Raw genomic sequence first — 19,111 nt, 5'->3', positions numbered from 1 at the left:
AACATGCCACTCCACCCTCCTGTCTGACCTATCACCTTCATCCCCACCCCTATTCACCTATTGTACTCTATATTACGTTCTCCCCACCCCCCTCTCCCTCTCATTTATCTCACCACCCTGCAGGCACACTGCCTCTATTGCTGATGAAGGGCTTTTGCCCGAAACGTCGATTTTGCTGCTCCTCGGATGCTGCCTGAACTGCTGTGCTTTTCCAGTACCTAATCTAAAGTCGATTGGCCATGCTGAATTACCTATAGTGTCCACAGATGTGCAGGTTAGGGTGAATTGGCCATGCTAAACTACCCATAGTGCCCAGGGATGTGCAGGTTAGGGTGGATCGCCATGCTAAATTAGGCATAATATGCAGGTAAAGTGCATTACTCAGGGTGAAATGTAGGGGGGGGGGGGGGGGGGGGGTGGGTGACCCTTGGGAGGGTTGGTGAGGCCGAGTGGCCTGCTTCCACACTGTGGGATTCTCTGAAGGGAGGGGTTTTGGAAAGTGAGTTGTCCTCCCCATCTGCTGCTGGGGCAGCGCATGCGCAGTGAGGCGGCCCGCTGACGGACACGCCCCGTGCTCTGTACCGTCACTTTTCCTCGCCCCGCCCCTAGTTCCTTTGTGACGCCACAACGCGGAAGTGGCCCTGTCAGTTTCAAAGTGAATCTCCCGCCCTCTGGACGACTCTTCATCCCGGGAGGGAGACAGAGATGGAGGAGGGGAACTTGGTCGCTTGTAGCAACTGGAGTGAATCCAGGAGGGAGCAGACTTCGCAAACTCAGGTATGTGTCTTTCGTTACCGGGTAAGGAGGGACTGAAGGATAGAGATTGGAAGGGGAGGGCTGGTTATCTTTTCTGTTTTGATGTTTAAAATGCACCCGATTCCCACCATTAACTGCCACAGGTACAAGTACAGCACATGCAATATTCCTCATTGCAGGTTCAAACGGGTTTTGCATCCTCTGTTCTTCCTCCAGCACATTCCAGCTTCTTACCCTCATTCACATTCCTCCCCCCCCCCCCCCCCCCCCCCCCGCCCTGATGTTCCAAGCTGACCCTCAAAAGATCGGTTTGTCCCTCCATTCTTTCCCGGTGGCGCCCATTATTCTTGTCTATTTCTTGCCTTATCCGGCCATACGCTAACAAAGTGTTAGCGTATGTCCCCTTTCACTGCAAGCTGCTTCCGTGTTTGCGAAAGCAACATTTCCTCCCATTTTTCGCCGACACTGAGCCTTCTGACCTCCTTGATTGTGTGTTTTTTTTGTTTTTGCAGAAGCAGGAAACAGATGCTTATAACTGTTTGTACGAGCATATCTAGCTTAACCCACACCCCCTCCCTCACAGCACCTTATCTGTTTGTCTGTAACATCTTACATGAAATGTGCCTGCAAACAATGGATGCACATTTTAGCTAATACAAAAGCAATTATATATTTCTTTCACATAGCTTTCATTCTTGTTAACTCCACTCTTGGCTGAAACAATTATACACTGGCGTTAGTTCATTTACCTTGCAGAAGCAATTATGGTTGCAGAAGTAACACTGCTTTACCGATATCCCACAGGGGAGACCCTACAACCTTGTATAAAATAATGTGGGGCATGGCGAGTGTAAACAGACAAGATCTTTGATCTGGGATTGCTCATAGGTTTAGGGTGAGGCTGAGATTTTAAAGAAACCTAAGGGGCAACTCCTATATACAGAGGGTGGTGTGTGTAAAGAATGAGCTGCCAGAGGAAGTGGTGGCTGCTGGTACAATTACAAGCTTTAAAAGGTATCTGGATGGGTATATGTTAGGAAGCATTTAGAGGGACATGGGCCAAGTGCTGGCAAATGGGACTGGATTGATTTAGGATATCTGGTCAGCTTGGACTGAAGGGACTGTTTCTGTGCTGTACATCTGTGATTCTGGCTTGCTACGAATGTTTGTCACGTCTGTATGTTCAGTTTCTCCCTGGTAAATGCCTTGGTGTTAATGCCTTGGTGTCTTATTTGCTCCCCACATCCTGGGGACATTAACCATTTCCTGTCTGGCTGTTCGGACTGCGAGTCTGGATCTTCGGATTTCTAGGATTGGTCAATAAACACACCTGGAAATGACTCTTTGTGGTGTAAAATTATGTCCCAATACATGTGTGAATCATAATGTAACACATGTATTGGGCCAAGCAGTGGAATGTGGTGAAACGGTTAAAAATTATGTCCCAATACATGTGTGAATCTAACCGGAATGGAGGTGTTGCTTAGTCCCGTGTGAATCTTATTACACACCTCCCCGTGTGAATCTTCTTATCTGTATGTAACCAGAATGGAATGTGTTTTTTAGCCTTGCTCTGCTGTTCACATGAATGTTTATATCTGGAAAAGAGTATATCAGCTGGAAAAGTCTCCAGTTCGGTGAGTCTGATCCGGGGTTACGTTTAACCGCCGAGCGTGGGTTGTTGGCAACCGCTCTACGAGAACTGACGGCTCCCAGTTCCGGTAACATGTAGAGTGAGTATAAGCCAGACCCGTTGTAAGTATGAGACCTGGTTGTGGCGACGCTGCGGGGAATAAAATGCTCATATTCTAGCAGACTCGCCTCTTGGTCGTTTGTTCTGTGTCAGACTACTCTCCTACGAACCTGACCTTGAGAATTTTTTTAAAACATTCTTTGTCAATCACACAAGCAATAGTTTATTCTTTGATACAGCCGGGTCGCTAGACTCTGATCAGCCCAGAAGGATTAGATTCGATTAGATTCCCAACAGTGTGGAAACGGGCCCTTCGGCCTAACCAGTCCACACCGATCCTCTGAAGTTGATTCCTGAAGAAGGGCCTATGCCCAAAACGTCGATTCTCCTGTTCCCTGGATGCTGCCTGACCTGCTGCGCTTTTCCAGCAACACATTTTCAGCTCTGATCTCCAGCATCTGCAGACCTCACTTTCTCTTCTGAAGAGTAGCCCACCCAGACCCATCTCCCTCTAACTAATGCACCTAACATTATGGGCAGTTTAGCATGTCCAATACACCAAACCTGCACATCTTTGGATTGTGGGAGAAAACCCACACAGACACGGGGAGAATGTGCAAACTCCACACAGACAGCCCCCGGAGGCTGGAATCGAACCTGGGACCCCTGGTGCTGTGAGGCAGCAGTGCAAACCACTGGGCCACCGATGAGTACTCCTAGAGTACCAAAAGAATCCACCGACTTATACAGAGTTTGGATAGAACTTATGTACATTGTTTAGAGTCAGACATTGAGCAAGATCACATAGTAACAACCAATCAGATCCCGCAAGGTCCTCGTGCATTTTTGACTTAGTCTATCATAATTTCTTGTAGACAACCTGTTCTTGGAATCGTATTTGTCCTGTCTGGTGGTTAGGGTCAAACCGTTACTTCTGTGATCAATGGTTAGGTTCACATTTGTTACTTCTGCATTTGCAATTTTTTTCACCGGATTTATGTCAGTCTGTGGATCCTTGTTTGTTTTGAGTCACAAGTATCTGCCTGACTCAGTTCCGACCGAGTTAGCCAAGCAGAAGCCATTTTGTCCTACCTCCCATGCTAAAGTGGAGATTTGAGGTGGCCCAGGGAATCCCTCGTGGATTCAGACCTGTAAAGCCTCTCTCTTGGTTTGTCCTGGAGATCGTACTCTTTGGAAGCCTGGAATAAAACCCTCTTACAGTTTAGTTTAATTTTAGTCATCCCCTTTATTTACTGATAGCATCACTGTTGCAGCATAACACTGACACCTATAAGCTGAACTAACCAGGTTCTAATAACTCGGAGAATCGAGTACCAGCTCTTCCAGTGCCCCAGCAGGCTACTCTGATGTACTGATACAAAGTGGCTTCCTTCATACAAAAGTTTGCAAAAACATTGCATATTTTTAATTAGACAGATAACAGTGAAAGACAATAATTTGTAAGGAAGAAAGGTTAATTGATAGATCTGTGTGCGCTTGACTGATCGCTCCTACAGACTTTGAACTATCCATCAGGTGGTAAAAACCTACCAGCTTGCTAGCGAGATAAACTCCTATCATAAAGAGATACCAGTCTGAGCTAATTGGAGAGTTCATAAAGTAACCTTGCACAACTCGCAAGTCTGATATTTTTTATTACAAAAATATACTTTATTCATAAAATAATTTGATGGTCTGTACAGTTGGTCATGCCATACATATGTAACCATTTACATAGATCAGAATTTATAATTTTTATATACAGGTCTGTACGTTTATCAATCATATGTCCATATATTTAGCTGAGCCATCAGCAGACCCCAAATGACTGCATGGGCCCCCTGTTCTTCGTTAGGCAGGCAGATGTTACGCGGTGGTCTTTCCCCACCGCGCCTTGGTGGCAGCTGCCCCAAGCTTCAGCGCGTCCCTCAACACGTAATCCTGGACCTTGGAATGTGCCAGTCTGCAACACTCAGTCGGGGTCAACTCCTTCAGTTGGAAGATCAACAAGTTTTGGACCACCCAGAGAGCGTCCTTCACCGAATTGATGATCCTCCAGGCACAGGTGATGTTCGTCTCAGTGTGCGTCCCGGGGAACAGGCTGTAGAGCACAGAGTCCCGCGTCACGGTGCTGCTCGGGACGAACCTCGACAAACACCACTGCATTCCTCTCCTGACTTCTGCGTAGGCACATTCCAGAAGGAGGTGTGTGACAGTCTCGTCCCCCCCTGCAGCCACTTCGAGGGCAGCGTGTGGTGCGGCTGAGAGTCCGGGCGTGCATAAAGGATCTCACAGACAGAGCCCTTCTCACCACCAACCAAGCCATGTCTTGGTGCTTGTTGGAAAGTTCTGGCGATGAGGCATTCTTCCAAATGGCTTTGACAGTCTGCTGAGGGAACCCCTCAATAGGATCCGCCCTCTCCTTTTCCTGAAGGGTCTCACTTCCTGATGGACTTCCCTGACCACTTCCTGATGGACTTGTGGTCAAAGGTGTTTTTCTTCATAAACTTCTCCACAAAGGACAGGTGATATGGAACGGTCCAACTACTCGGACCGTTCTGCGGCAGCGAGACCAGGCCCATCCTTCGCAACACCGAGGACACGTACCTCAGTACGTAGTGACACTTGGTGTTTGCGTATCGGGGATCCACGCACAGCTTGATGCCGCCACACACACAGGTGACCATCAGGGTGCGGGTGGCATTGTGTGTATTTTTTCCTCCGTTGCCCAGATCTTTGTACAGCGAGTCCCTTCGGCCCCAATTCATCTCTGACCTCCATATAAATTGGAAGATGGCCTGGGTGACTGCAGTGGCGCAGGTTCTGGGAATAGGCCAGACCTGTGCCACGTATAACAGTGATGTCAGTGCCTCACACCTGATGACCAGGTTTTTTCCCATGATAGCTACTGTAGCTTCCATCTGCCCAGTTTCTGCCTCACTTTGCTGATACGCTCCTCCCAAGACTTGGCGCACGCCCCAGCCCCCCCCCCCCCCCCCCCCCAAATACCCATCAACTTCAGGTGGTCAGTCCTGATGGTGAAGGGGACCGAGGATTGGTCTGCCCAGTTCCCGAAAAGCATGGCCTCGCTCTTGCCTAGGTTTCACTTGGACCCCCAGGCCCGTTCGAACTGTACACATATGCACATGAGTCTGCGCACGGACAGTGGATCTTAGCAGAAAACGGCGATGTCATCCATGTATAGGGAGGCCTTGACCTGCAGGCCCCCACTGGTGTAGCTAAGTATTTGGTCAGTGTTTGTTGGTTTTCTGTATACGCCGGTTTGTAGTTCTCCGTTGTCCTTTCTGTCGACACCAGCAACCATCCCAACACATACAAACAAAGCTGTATCAGAAGACTATTCCGACGAGCCACCACACGCTGCGGCACAGACGAACTTCGGAAAACAGAGGAGAGCCACCTATACAATGTCTTCAAGAAGAACAGATACTCAAATAATAGTGCACAGATTCCTCAAGAACAAACTATGACAAGCAGACCAAACACAGCCAAAAACCCTAACCACCTTATCATACATCAAAGAAGTTTCAGAAATGACAGCCAGACTACTAAGACCTCTCGGAATCCTAGTAGCACACAAACCCACCAACACTCTGAAACAAAAACTAACAAACTTTAAAAGACCCAGTACAACCCATGAACACAACCAACGTTATCTACAAAATTCCATACAGGGACTGCCACAAACACTATGTAGGACAAACAGGAAGAAAGTTAGCCACCAGGATACACAAACACCAGCTAGCCACAAAAAGACACGACCCTCTCTCCCTCATAGCCCTACACACGGATGAAAAAAAACCACCATTTCGACTGGGACAACACATCTATCCTGGGACAGGCTAAGCAAAGACATGCCAGAGAATTCCTAGAGGCCTGGCACGCCAATCACAATGCCATAAACAAACGCATAGATCGAGATGCCATGTATCAACCCCTCAGAAAACGAACAGGAAATGACATCACCACAAACTCCAGGAACCCCATCCAGGAGAAAGATATAAATAAAAAGCAGGAGACAACAGCTTCGCTTCACTTGGAGGTCACCACTGATGTTGTTACCTAACGAGATAATGAAACGTCTGGATATCAAACCTACAGCTCATCGAGCAAACCTACACCCTAAAGTGATATTTCTTCGGAGGGTTGGCAGTAGATTGGAATCGGGGACTGGGGACGGGGCAAGATAGTCATCTACCGATAGAGAGGAGTAACATACTACTACTACCTCTGGGGTGAAGAGGGTTCTGTGGGCCTGTATAAATAAGTTGATTGTGGACTGAGGAGTTTCCCCTGTCAGGTTTCCCTTTTCTCGAATAGGCCCGTCCTGTAACATTCTTCCAAACTGTCCAGTACTCCATCGACTTTAGTGTGGTCCATCCACCTATGCCTACATCTCAGTCAGTTATAAAAATTACACAGCAGTGGTCCCAAAAAATCCTTGTGGAACACCACTAGGAACTGGACTCCAGACTGAGTATTTTCCATCAACCACCACTCGCTGCCTTCTTCCAGTTTCTAATCCAAACTACTAAATCACCCTCAATTCCACGCCTCTGCATTTTCTCCATCAGCCTACCAGGTGGAACCTTATCGAAGGCTTTACTGAAGTCCAGGTATACCGTATCAACTGCCCTACCCTCATCTACATGCTTGGTCACCTTCTCAAAAAACTCGATGAGGTTTGTGAGACATGACCTGCATTTCACAAAACCCTATTGACTAAATGAAATCAAATTGTTGCTTGCTAGATGATAAATCTTATAATCCTTTCCAAAATCTTTTCTACAATAGATGTAAGGCTCACTGGTCTATAATTACCTGGGTCATCTCTGCTGCCCTTCTTGAACAAGGGCACAATATTTGCAATCCTCCAGTCCTCGGGTACGAAACCCGTAGACAATGACGACTCAACTATCAAAGCCAAAGGCTCTGCTATCTCCTTCCTAGCTTCCCAGAGAATCCTCGGATAAATCCCATTCTGCCTAGGGGACTTGTCTACTTTCACTCCTTCTCGAATTGATAACACCTGTGTGTAACTAACCTCGATCCTTTCGAGTCTAATATCTCGTACCTCATTCTTTTCCTGAGTGAACACCGATGAGAAATGTTCGTTTAGCACCTCTCTGATGTCGACAGGGTCCACACTCCACTTCCCACTTCTGTCTTTGACTGGCTCTATTCCTATCCTAATCATCCTTTATTCCTCACATACCTACAGAAAGCTTTAGGGTTCTCCTTTATTCTATTTGCTAAAGACTGCTCGTGTCCTCTCTTTGTTCTTCTTGACTCCCTCTTTAAATCCTTCCGAGGTGATCTGTAATTCTCCATCGCCTCATCTGTACCATCTTGCCTCATCAATACATAAGCCTCATGGAACAGCATCATAAGACACAGAACTTTTATATCAAAAGATCAGTGTCATGCAACTGATTAGAATATATTGAACAAACTTAGTCTTCATCTCTTAGAATGGGTACGGGCTTTGGTTCATTAATATGTAACAATGTTCTTGAGATGACTTAAAGTTTTATATAAAAAAAATCTCCGCTCAGACAATGCATGAAAGGTGTGAGATTTGAGTCTGTTGGTATTCCAATCTTGAATCAGACTGGTTCTGTTTCCAAAGTCATAATTTGTAAAATATTAGATGCATTGACTGCCTGCAGATTGTGTGCTTTTTGAACAAAATTGAATGTATCTGCAAATATAACTCTGCCAATACAATTTCACCCTATAGAGTTGTGTGTGTGTGCATGCATGAGAGAGTGAGAGTTTGTGCGTGAGAGTGCGCAGAAGTGTGTGTGTGCATGCTTGGAAAAGTGTGTGTGTGTGTCTTAATAAAAGCAAGGGGTTGTACAGATGATGGTCGGGCCATGAGTCGTGTTATAGAAAATAGTTCTTTGGACATTGCGTCACTGGTAAACAGGGTGGTTAAGGTGGCATTTCGCAACATTCCCTTCATTGTTCACACCATTGAGTATAGGGGTTGGGACATCATGTTGAGGTTGTACGGGATATTGGTGAGGCCACTTTCAGAGTATGGAGTACAGTTCTGGTGGCCCTGTAATAGGAAGAATACTATTAGAGAGGGTTTTATAAAGATTTACCAGGACATTGTAAGGACTGAGACTTTATTCACTGGAGCACAGGAGGTTGGGGGGGGGGGGGTGACCTCATTGCGATTGATAAAATCATGAGGATTGGAGGTAAGGTGAATAGCAAATGGCTCTTGCTTAGCATAGGGGAACTCAAAACTAGGGGGGGCATTTTTTTGTAAATGTAAGGAGAGAGACTGAAAAGGAACCGGAGAGGCATTTTGAAAGAGGGTGATTTGCATGTGGAATGACCTTGCTGAGGATGTGGTAGATGCAGGTACAGTGACAACATTGAAACAGCATTTGGATGGGTACATGAATAGAAAGGTTTAGAGGGATATGGGCCAAATGCAGGCAAGTGGGACTGGTTTAGTTTGGAATCCTGGTCGGCATGGACGAATTGGACCGAATGGTCTGTTTCTGTGCTGTGTACCTTTCTTGAAACCAGTAGAATTCTGAAAGGGGCTTGACAGGATAGATGCAGATAAAATGCTCCTTTGTGGGGAGGGTCATAGAGTTCCGACAATGTGGAAGCAGACCATTCAGCCCATCGATTTCACTCTGGCCCTCTGAACAGTATCCCATCCATACCCAACCCCTTACTGCGTATTTCCCATGGCCAAGCCACCCTAACCTGTACATCCCTGGTCACTATGGGTAACTTAGCACGGCCAATCCTCCCTAACCTACCACCCGAATCTATAACTTACCTTCTCAAGAATGTAATTTAAATGCAGAGCTTTTCTAAGAAAAATGTCAGCTGCTGAAAATGTGTTGCTGGAAAAGCGCAGCAGGTCAGGCAGCATCCAAGGAGCAGGAGAATCGACGTTTCGGGCACGAGCGAAGAAGGGTTGTCGATTCTCCTGTTCCCTGGATGCTGCCTGACCTGCGCTTTTCCAGCAACACGTGTTCAGCTCTGATCTCCAGCATCTGCAGTCCTCACTTTCTCCTAAGGAAAATGTCAGTCTGACTCAACGTTGGGACGCAGACAGAATGCACACCTATTGTCTCTACTTATAAATAGGGCAACGTCTCTTCGAAATATAGATTCATTTAGATATAACTGCGTCACTTTACATATTAAGATATCCCTTTGAATGTGCCCACATCTCTTTGAAATATAATCTCGTCCATCTACATCTCTTTATTTGCAGAAATAGCCCGTTAAAATGTCCATGTCCCTTTAAAATGCAGATTTCCCCCTTTAGATATGACGCCGTTCCGTTAGATGTCGGAATATCTGTTTAAATTGAGCCGTGAGCTTTCCCAATGTAAACAGGGCTCCTGGAAACGTGGCAGTGTCCCCCCTGCAGCTGCAGAGCGAGACAGGAGAGTTTGTTTTTGTGAATGAGCAGTTGTAGCGCGAGGTGGCTGTTGCTTGGTGATGGTGAGGCTCCCCCGGCCCCGCCCATCCCCCCGTGCAGACGTCGCGCGGGGACGAAGGCGGTTGGGAGGAGAAGGTGCTCGAGCGGGGAAGCGGCGGGAGGGCGGCCGTTAGGAAAATGGCGCCGTGCGGCCCGGGGCAGACACCCGTCACTGGGCACCGCTGCCTTCCTGGCGCAGCTGCTGTGTCACGGCCACACCGGCCGGCTGTACAGCAGCCAGGAGCCGGTGAGCATTCTGGAGGCGGATGGGGTTAAGGGCCTGCTTGGGAACTCGTCGGCCGCCTGGGTGGTGAAGTTCTACTGGTCGTGGGGCGGCCCCTGTGTCAACTATGGGGCCACCTGGAAGGTACTGGGCCGGGAGGTGAAAGGTGAGGCAGGTTGTGGGGGGACGGAGGGGAAGGAATGTGGGGCCTGTCCTGTCATAGTGACATTTTACACTCACTTTCCATCTGCTTTTACTGGCGCCTGTGCTGTTTACCCCTCACTGTGTGTTTAATCCTTGTGCTGTTTACCCCTCACTGTTTGTTTAATCCTTGTGCTGTTTCCCCCTCACTGTTTGTTTCATCCTTGTCCTGTTTCCCCTCACTGTTTTTTAATCCTTGTGCTGTTTGCTCTTTGCTGTTACTTGTGCAATTGCTGAGGGTAGTGTGTAAATACTAGTGAAGGATACTATGCACCAGCATGTATATGTTCCTCAGTCATTCAGAGGGCAGGACCTGTTGAGAATGGTTAGTAAAGCATATGGTGCTCTAAGCCTTGTTAACATGGATATAGTTTGTTATTTGGAAAAATATACTTTTTATTTAGAGTCATAGATGTGCAGTACGGAAACAGACCCATTCGGTCCAACCTGTCCATGCCAACCAGATATCCTAAATTAATCTAGTCCCATTTGCCAGCACTTCCTGTTCATATATCCATTCAGATGTGTTTTAAATGCTGTAATTGTACCGGCCTCCACTACTTCCTCTGGCAGTTCATTTCATATGTGCACCACCCTCTGCATGGAAAAGTTGCCCCTTAGGTACCTTTAATATCTTTCTCCTCTCACCCTAAACCTATGCCCTCTTGTTGTGAACCTCATCCCTATACTGATGAAAAGACATTTTTTAAAAAAAAGTGAGCAGCCAGACAAAATGCAAAAGCTATAAAATGTTGAGCCACATGGGGAAAAAGAACTGTGGCTCTACCCTTTGTTTCTCCTCTTGGCATTTGAACACTTAAAATCGGTCAATAACACCAGCATCGCCACAGAGCACATTGTGTCTGTTCTGTGGTGTGAACAACAGCGCACCTGCTCGCTGGTGTCACCAACACATTATCCATGCTCCTCACTGTCAGCAGAAAAAGCGACATCGCTTATCTCTGTTCCTAGAGGTCTTCCCTTTATTCTTAAAGCTGTGCCCTGTGGTCCTAGTCTCCTACCAATGGAAACATCTTTCCAATGTCATTGCAATTGGGGATGAAGCCCTACCCTGTCCAGTAATTTCTGCTGGTAGGTGAGACTGGGCCTCAAGGTTAGAGGGAGTAGCTTTCAGACAGAGTTGAGGAGGAACTGCTTTTCCCAGAGAGTCGTGAATCTATGGAATAGTCTAGATTAGAGTGGTGCTGGAAAAGCACAGCTAGTCATGCAGCATCCGAGGAGCAGGAAAATAGATGTTTTGGGCAAAAGGCCTTCATCAAAATCTATGGAATACTCTCTGGCCAAGGAAGCAATAGAGGCAGCTTCATTAAGTTTTTTCAAGACACAGTTAGGTGGGTTTTTGCCTGATAGGGGAATGAAGGGGTTCCTCGTGACAGTGCAGGGAGGAGGAGATGAGACGATGGATAGATCAGCCATGATCTTAATGATTGTGGAGCAGGCTCACTTGTAGCAACTGGAGTGAATCCAGGGAGGGAGCAGACTTTGTGACCTCAGGTATGCGTCTTGGTTACCCGGGTGAGGAGAGACATAAGGACAGGCTGGGACTGTTTTCCGTAGCGTGCCAGAGTCTGATGAGTGACCTTATACGCTTTTATATCGTCATGAGGGACATGGATAAGGTAAATAGACATGGTATTTTCCTTTGGATGGGGGAGCCCAGAACTAGAGGGTAACAAGTTTAGGATCAAGAATGTGGTATTGCAGCAAGTCAGGCAGCATCCGCGGAGCAGGAAAATCAACGTTTCGGGGAAAAGCCCTTCATCAGGAAAGTGTGTGTAGTGTGTTTGTGTATAAGACTGTGTGCGTCGGTGAGTGTGTATTTGCATGTGTGCATGCTTGATAAAGTGTGATTGTGATGGAGAATGAGCCTGCGCGAGGGTGTGTGTGTTGAGAGGGTGGTGTATGTGTGTGTCTGAGAGAGAGCGTGTGTATGAGAGAGGTATGGATATGTGCGGGGTTGCATTTTGCTAAATTAGAGGGCAAGACTTGTACAGGTAATATTTGGGCCAGGGTCGTGTTGTAGAACAGAGACCTGGGGGTGTTCGGGTTCATTGTTCTTGAAAGTTCCATCACTGGTAGACGGGGGTGACGAAGGTGTTTTGCACGCTTGCCTTCATTGTTCACATACTGAGTACAGGAGCTGGGACATCATGTTGGAGATGCACACAGAAAGTACTTTACTCAGAGGGTGATAGATGTCTGGAATGCATTGCCAGCAGAAGTAGAGGCAGGGATGGTAGATTTATTGAAGGTGCATCTGGGCGGGGGAAATCCAAGATGGCGGCAACCCAGCAAGTCTGAGTCTGTAGTGCTCTGCTGTGGTTCTGTTCGCCGAGCTGGAAGTTTTTGTTGCAAACATTTCGTCCCCTGTCCAGGTGACATCCTCAGTGCTTGGGAGCTTCCTGTGAAGCGCTTCTGTGGTGTTTCCTCCGACATTTATAGTGGCCTGTCCCTGCCGCTTCCGGTTGTCAGTTTCAGCTGTCCGCTGTAGTGGCCGGTATATTGGGTCCAGGTCTATGTGTTTGTTGATGGAGTTTGTGGATGAGTGCCAAACTTCTAGGAATTCCCTGGCTGTTCTTTGTTTCGCTTGCCCTATAATGGTAGTGTTGTCCCAGTCAAATTCATGTTGCTTGTTGTCTGCGTGTGTGGCTACTAGGGATAGCTGGTCGTGTCATTTCGTGGCTAGTTGATGTTCGTGGATGCGGATCGTTAGCTGTCTTCCTGTTTGTCCTATATAGTGTTTTGTGCAGTCCTTGCATGGCATTTTGTACACTGTTAGTTTTGCTCATGCTGGGTATCGGGTCCTTCGTTTTGGTGAGTTGTTGTCTGAGAGTGGCTATTGGTTTGTGTGCTGTTATAAGTGTGTATTAACATCACCAAATATATCGAGGTGTTGGGGTGGGTGGGGAGGAGGGAGGGTACTCACTGTTAACTTCAGCTTGGTCGTACACTTGAATTTTATTCACTCTTATGGGGTGCCTGGGTCAAGGGTGGGGCACTGGTCGGGAGAGGATATGATGGGTTTTCGGAAAGGAAGTGATTCCCCTGGAAACCAGGGGGAAAATCTCAGTTTAAATATCTTTTTGTTTTTTTTATTTAGAAATAGTTTTTTATTATAATAGTGTGAGTGTAATAAAGAATCACTTTTTGTGAATTTACTATGGTCTATGCTCGAGGTGTTTTGGATGGTGTTTCTCCTCCCAGGGGGTCTCGGACTTGCCTGGATGGTTATGGTTAGTCATTCGATTAAATGGTGCACCTGGAATATCAAGGGGAGTAATTCTCCAATCAGAAGGAAGAAAATATTATCAAACCTACGAAGAAAATATTATCAAACCTCGAAAGAATGGATTGATATAGCTCTTCTGCAGGAGACGCATTTATTGGATAAAGGACATTTGAAATTACAACAGGGTGGCTTTGATCAGGCCTTCTTTTCTTCCTCCAGCTCAAAGTAGGGGGGTAGTCATTCTTATTTGGAAGAATCTCCCTTTCAAAATCCTAAGTCAGATAAAAGATGAATCTGGACGATATATACTAATTAAAGCCCTTATAAATGGAGAGGAATATGGGATTTTAAACCAGTATTGTCCCCCGGTACATCCTTTCAAATTTATAACGGAAGCCTTCTCCAAACTGATGGCTCTCGGTGCTCGTCATACAATTATAGGGAGAGACTCGAATTGCATTATGGAGCCGGAAATAGACAGGATACCCAAGAGTACTGCGGGCGTATCCCCCAGATCTAGACAATTGTCGGATTGGAATCAAGAATTAGGATTAATACATGTGTGGAGGTGCCTCCACCCACAAGGCAGAGATTTCTCTTTTTACTCTAATCCACATAAATGTCACACTAGAATTGACATGTTTTTTGCCCCCTCGACTTTTTAAAATTCCTTATCATCCTGTAAAATAGATGATATAATAATTTCTGATCACGCTGCTGTGTACATGGAAATCAAGTCTAGGAACAATGAGGCATCCCCCTGACATTGGCGTATGGATTCCTTCTTAATGAAGGATAGTAAATTTACAAAATATTTTTCTCAAGAATTTAAAGCTTTCTTGGAAATTAATTCAGGTACGGCTAGTAACCCGTCAATGATGTGGGAGACTATTGAAGCTTATGCGAGAGTTGTGATCATTTCATACTCGGTGACCCAGAAAAAATTAAAGGGAAAACAACAGCGTCTACTTGAGGTTCGCTTAAAAGCAGCTGAAACAGCATACGCTGACAGACCTTCTATTGCCAAATTACTAAAGGATTATGACCCTTTGGACTGCTCTGAATACCGCCTTCACCTAACGGCAAAGGGGGAAATATTATTTGCAAAACAAAGATTATATGAATTTGGCGATAAACCTCGTAGATGCTTCGCATTTCTCGCAAGGATAAAACGGGGCCCCTCAAGCTATCAGGGAAAGTGCTGGTACTCTGACTCACGATCCTAAAAGGATCAACACAATCTTCAGAAAGTTCTATTCTGATCGCAGGATTGTGAAGATAGAGCCAGGAGGATGCAGTCCTTTTTTAAAAGCCTGGCCTTTCCGGACTTAATCCGAACAGGTATCATTCCTGAATGCTCCCCCAACAACGCAGGAAATACTTGACGTAATCAGGCAACTTCAGAGCAGTGAGGCACCTGGCCAAGAGGGCTTTCAGGTTTAATTTTACAAAGAGTTCACAGGAGTATTAGCTGGCCCACTTATGGACATGTACAACCACTCATATAAGTCAGGGCTGCTTCCCACCTTCACTGAATTCTCAAACAAGGAAAGGATCCAGAAGATTGTGCATCATACAGACCAATATCCTTGCTAACTGTAGATTTTAAAATTCTCTGTAAAACATTAGCATTGAGGCTAGAGGGGATACTGCCATATATCATAAAAGAGGAGCAGACTGGGTTTATTAAGGGCCGTAGATCATCTGATAATATTAGAAGGGTCTTGAATGTGAATCAAGTCTGTCATCAGGAAAAAATACCAGGAATAGTAGTCTCATTGGACGCGGAGAAGGCATTCGACAGGGTTGAATCGTCATACCTGTTCTATACATTGGAAAGGTTTGGCGTTGGAAACGTATTTGCCAAATGGGTCTCAACACTGTATAATGATCCCAAAACAGTTGTGATCACCAATGGATTAGGCTCAGGTAGCTTCAGTGTGGGTAGGGGCTGCCGTCAGGGATGTCGTCTCTCACCGTTGCTATTCACGCGAATAATTGAGCAAATGGCGGAAGCTATATGGGCTGACTCTAATATAACAGCCCCGAGGGTTGGTACAGGTAAACATAAAATTACCCTATAAGTAGATGATGATCTCCTTTTTCTTAGTAATCCTCTGATGTCTGTGCCTCGCTTAATCCAAGCTATTAATGCATTTAGTGCATTTTTAGGCTACAAAATTAATTTTTCAAAATCGGAGGCCATGCAGATGGGTGGCCTCACGAGTATGTCCCACTTCCCCTTTCGGTGGTCTCTGGAGGGTTTCCTATACTTAGGCATTTTTATCACCCCAGTATTTGGCCAGCTATACAAGGCCAATTTTGTGCATCTATTGGAAAGGGTAAGACAGGACCTTCACGCTGGGGAAACCTTCCAATTTCCTGGCGAGGTAGAATAGCCCTAATTAAAATGAATGTCTTGCCCCGTCTCTTATACCCTATGAGAATGCTTCCGGTGATGCTGCCGAGGCCGGCACTGCGCAGATTGTATGGTTGGCTGGGTTCTTTCATCTGGAACCATAGACGGCTCCTCATTAAGCTAAGGAAGCTACAAGTTCCACTGGCAAGGGGAGGACTGGATTTTCCAGACTTTAGGAAGTATCAGTTAAGCTACATACGATTGGGTCACGTCAGGCCCGCAATCAATCTGATGGACATCGAGACTTCTCAAGTACAGTGCTCTCTTATTAAACTCTTATTTTTCGATAAGATGAAAATCATTACGGACCACTATAGAAACCCTATAGTACTAAACACAAAGCTTGGAATATAATGCGGCAAAACGAGGGTAATTCACATAAAACATCCCCCTATACTCCTATAGTGGGGGCATGGGGTTTTCAGCCGGGGCTTACAGATGCCACATTCAAATCCTGGAGATCCAGGGGTATCTCCTGTTTAGGGGATCTGTTTGAGAAGGGGGTCCTGATGACTTTTGAACAGATGCATCAGGAATTTGGATTACCTAATGGAGACCTCTTTCAATAATTCTACATTTGAGACTACATACAGAAGACGACTGCGTTCTTAGATGTTCTCTATAAATCAGATAGAGAACGTAGAGTGTTGTGGCCAGTGGGTGTACCCTCAGTCAGCACTCTTTATCATTTATTACGTGATGAAGCGTTGGAAGATATGGACCGTCTGCTTAGAACATGGGATCAGGATTTGGGGCTGGAAATTTCTACAGAAATGTGGAATTACATCTGGGAAAATGCCAAAAAAATCTCCATTTGTAACAGAACCCAGACCATTCAGTTAAAGATACTTCATAGGGCCCATATGGCACCAGAACGATTGGCAAAATTTAGGGCAGGAGCATCTGCAATGTGTCCCAAATGTAAAACAGAGGTGGGCATTCCTACACACCGCTTATGGACATGCCATAAGATCCTCAAATACTGGACCAAAGTAGTAAACGCCCTGACAGACATCTTGGGAACGGAAATTACAGTAGATATAGTATCTCCTCTTCTGGGCTTCTCGAGCTTACCTTCTCTGGATGTGCACGGGAGGAAATTATTTTACTAAGCAAGGAGAAATATCTTAGTAAACTGGGTGGCTGAGGGCCCTCTCGGACTTCCGAATTGGCACAGATTAATCATGGAATGTATTCCCCTTGACCTCCTTACAAATATGGTGCACCAAAAAACTGAATTATTCTATAAAATATGGCAGCCCTTTTTGAATTTCAGAGATACAGATATTTCGGCCATTCTTTCAAGGGCTTTCATTTAGTTGAGGTAACAGTTCTGGCTCGGGCTTTATTACAACTTGATGTTAATTCATTCCGAGCATGTACTTCACTACTTCATTACTATGTTATCCTTTTTTCTTTTGAATAATGTAAGATATTTGATCATACACTCTGGTTAGTTATAGGTTAGATTAGTAATTGAGTTTTGTCTTTTTCTTCTCTGTATCTCTTCTTTTTGTTTGACAGGTTTTGGCTATTTATTTAAGATTTAATTGTATATTAGTGTTTGTACTTGGTTTTTTTAAATTTGTAAACTTGTAAGAACATGTTAAATTTTCAGTAAAAATATCTATAAAAAGAAAAGGTACATTTGTACAGATGGAGGAGAAAGTGAGGTCTGCAAATGCTGGAGATCAGAGCTGAAAATGTGTTGCTGGAACAGGGCAGCATCCAGGGAACAGGAGAATCGACGTTTCGGGCCTGAAGAAGGGCTTGTGCCCGAAACGTCGATTCTCCTGTTCCCTGGATGCTGCCTGACCTGCTGCGCTGTTCCAGCAACACATTTTCAGCATCTGTACAGATGCATGAGTAAGGGGAGAGCAGAGGGATACAGATTCAGGAATTATGCGATAGGTTTAGACAGGGGATTTGGATCAGCTTAGGCTTGAAGGGCCTGTTCCTGGGTTGTAAATTTTTTTTGTTCTATGTTGAGGTTGTACAGGATGTTGGTGAGGCCATTTTGTTTAGAGTACGGAGTACATTCTGGTCATCCTGTAATAGGAAGAATACTATTAGAGAGGGATTTACTTGGACTTTGCCAGGACTGGAGGGTTTGAGTTATAGGGAGAGGCTGGGACATTTTCACTGGAATGGAGGAGGTTGAGGAATGACCTTATTGAGATTTGAAAAATCATGAGGGGTGAGGGTAAGGAGAAAAGCAAGGAACATGTGCGGTTATGTAGAGCCGGGGCTGGGAAGGTGAAACAAAATTGTGGCTCTACCTTTTTTCCTCCTATTGACATTTGGCCAGTTGAATCTGTCAGTTACACCAGCATATCTACAGAGCCTACTGCGCGTGCTCCTCGGTGTCAGCAAGCACTGCGCATGTTCGCCGGTGTCTGCAAAAAACTGCACATGCTTCTATCTGTCTGTAAAAATGGTGCATGACTTACATTTGCCGGCCCAATGAGGAGCCTGGTCCTCCTACCATTCAGAACAGCCCTATTGTCTGAATCGGAGACGTCGATTTTCCTGCTCCTCGGATGCTGCCTGACGTGTGCTTTTCCAGCACCACTCTAATCTTGACCCATGAGCTTCTGAAGCTGCTGCTGCTCCTCTCTCTCTCTCTGAATGAAGATTGAGTTTCATCCAAGACTGTAATTTCCTTCCTCTGTCCAACAGCACTCTCTTCTCTCATTCCCTTTTCTATTTCTTTTATTTTCATGCTGGGATCCAATTGTTGACTTGCAGCAACTAAAAAGAAAGGGAGTGAATCCAGAAGGAGGACAGACTCTGGAAAAGCTGGTCCAGGTCTGTGCCTCAAACACATGGCAAATGCAGTACCACAGGGTTCCTGGGTTGTAAATTTTGCTGTGGGGAAAAAAAAAGCAGAAATGAGGTGTATTGTTTAAATGGTGATATATTGGGAAGTGGAGAAAGTGAGGACTGCAGATGCTGGAGATCAGAGTCAAAATGTGTGGCGCTGGAAAAGCACAGTAGGTCAGACAGCATCCGAGGAGTAGGAAAGTTGACGTTTCTGGTAAGAGCCCTTCATCAGGAATGATGTGTGGATGGACAAAGAGGCCTCA

The 19,111-nt window shown here is 45.7% G+C and overlaps 4 protein-coding genes across 9 annotated transcripts in view; 3 read left to right on the top strand and 1 right to left on the bottom strand.

The window, feature by feature from the left end:
* Positions 1–19,111, bottom strand: part of LOC148142977 (uncharacterized) — a 425,985-nt gene that overhangs the window by 40,006 nt on the left and 366,868 nt on the right. The gene's annotated exons all lie outside the window — the stretch shown is intronic.
* Positions 1–19,111, top strand: part of LOC148142983 (uncharacterized) — a 112,785-nt gene that overhangs the window by 9,443 nt on the left and 84,231 nt on the right. The window lies entirely within an intron of this gene.
* LOC148142984 (uncharacterized) overlaps positions 1–19,111 on the top strand; it is a 61,016-nt gene that overhangs the window by 28,943 nt on the left and 12,962 nt on the right. The window contains exon 1 of one of the 6 annotated variants that reach the window (XM_087973949.1): positions 664–777. The exons of 3 other annotated variants lie outside the window; for them this stretch is intronic. The gene's annotated coding sequence lies outside the window, so the exon portion shown is untranslated. 2 more of the 6 variants (XM_087973954.1, XM_087973953.1) reach the window with 2 other exon arrangements.
* LOC148142982 (uncharacterized) overlaps positions 10,068–19,111 on the top strand; it is a 146,389-nt gene continuing 137,345 nt past the window's right edge. Inside the window, exon 1 of the mRNA XM_087973958.1 lies at positions 10,068–10,179. The gene's annotated coding sequence lies outside the window, so the exon portion shown is untranslated. The remainder of the gene's footprint in view (positions 10,180–19,111) is intronic.

Source organism: Chiloscyllium plagiosum, unplaced genomic scaffold, assembly GCF_037043375.1.
Source record: "Chiloscyllium plagiosum isolate Xiang-an unplaced genomic scaffold, Cpla_swu_hap1 HiC_scaffold_27, whole genome shotgun sequence".
Taxonomy (NCBI): Eukaryota; Metazoa; Chordata; class Chondrichthyes; order Orectolobiformes; family Hemiscylliidae; genus Chiloscyllium; species Chiloscyllium plagiosum.
The sequence above is the reverse complement of the archived record's forward strand: the minus strand, read 5'-3'. Positions and strand labels throughout refer to the sequence as shown.